An 841-nucleotide genomic window follows, 5' to 3' on the forward strand; every position below is an offset into this window, starting at 1 on the left:
TCTTTGAGAATCCAAACTGTTCCTAAATAGAGACCCAAACATAGTTGCAAACCTACAGGTGTAGATTTACAATTTCTTTGTTGATTTGGGTCCTCCATTTTTAAATCTACCTACAAATCTTATTTTTTCTAAGCAGACAAAAATAATTATGGCTCCCATTTATTGATGTGTTAAAGACCTCAGCAGTCATTGTTTCTTACATTTCTTCATTGGCCTCTTTTCCTTCCTTGGTCATGTTTGTTATTTTCCCTTCCTTCACCCTTGTTTCCTCTGTTACATACTCCTCCTCCCCTCTCCCTCTGCTCTTCCTAGCTTTATTCTTACATCCTTCTTTTCCCCTTCCTTCTTCTTCTCCCTTCTTTCATCTTTCACTCTCCCTCCCACTCCATCATTGCTCTTTATTTCTGCCTCTCTTTATTTTCCATTGGTTTCTTTGATCCACTTTGATCTGCTTTCATTAACTATTTTTTATTTCTGAACTAAAAAATATTAATTATAATAACACTCACTAATGTTAATTTCATACAATATATAATCGACAACAAAAGGCTTCTGCCGAAACCCGGGATCGAACCAGGGACCTTTAGATCTTCAGTCTAACGCTCTCCCAACTGAGCTATTTCGGCCTCATTGTAAATCATCATGTGACCAATTCTTGTGAAGGTACCATGGAAGAAGTCTCATACATCCCTGAAGAGCTTAAAGCACTCCTCCCCAGGTTCATGGGTTTCATCCCAGGTTCACCGGTCTCCTCGCCAGGTTCACAGGTCTCATCGCCAGGTTCATAGGACGCATCCCAGGTTAACAGGTCTCATCCCAGGTTCACAGGTCTCATCCCAGG

General features: G+C 40.5%; 1 non-coding gene across 1 annotated transcript; it reads right to left on the reverse strand.

The window, feature by feature from the left end:
* Window positions 1–553: 553 nt before the first annotated feature.
* Window positions 554–626, reverse strand: TRNAF-GAA (transfer RNA phenylalanine (anticodon GAA)). Its single transcript has one exon. It is a non-coding gene; the product is annotated as a tRNA-Phe (tRNA).
* Window positions 627–841: the final 215 nt, after the last annotated feature.

Source organism: Triturus cristatus, chromosome 4_1 (genome assembly GCF_964204655.1).
Source record: "Triturus cristatus chromosome 4_1, aTriCri1.1, whole genome shotgun sequence".
Taxonomy (NCBI): Eukaryota; Metazoa; Chordata; class Amphibia; order Caudata; family Salamandridae; genus Triturus; species Triturus cristatus.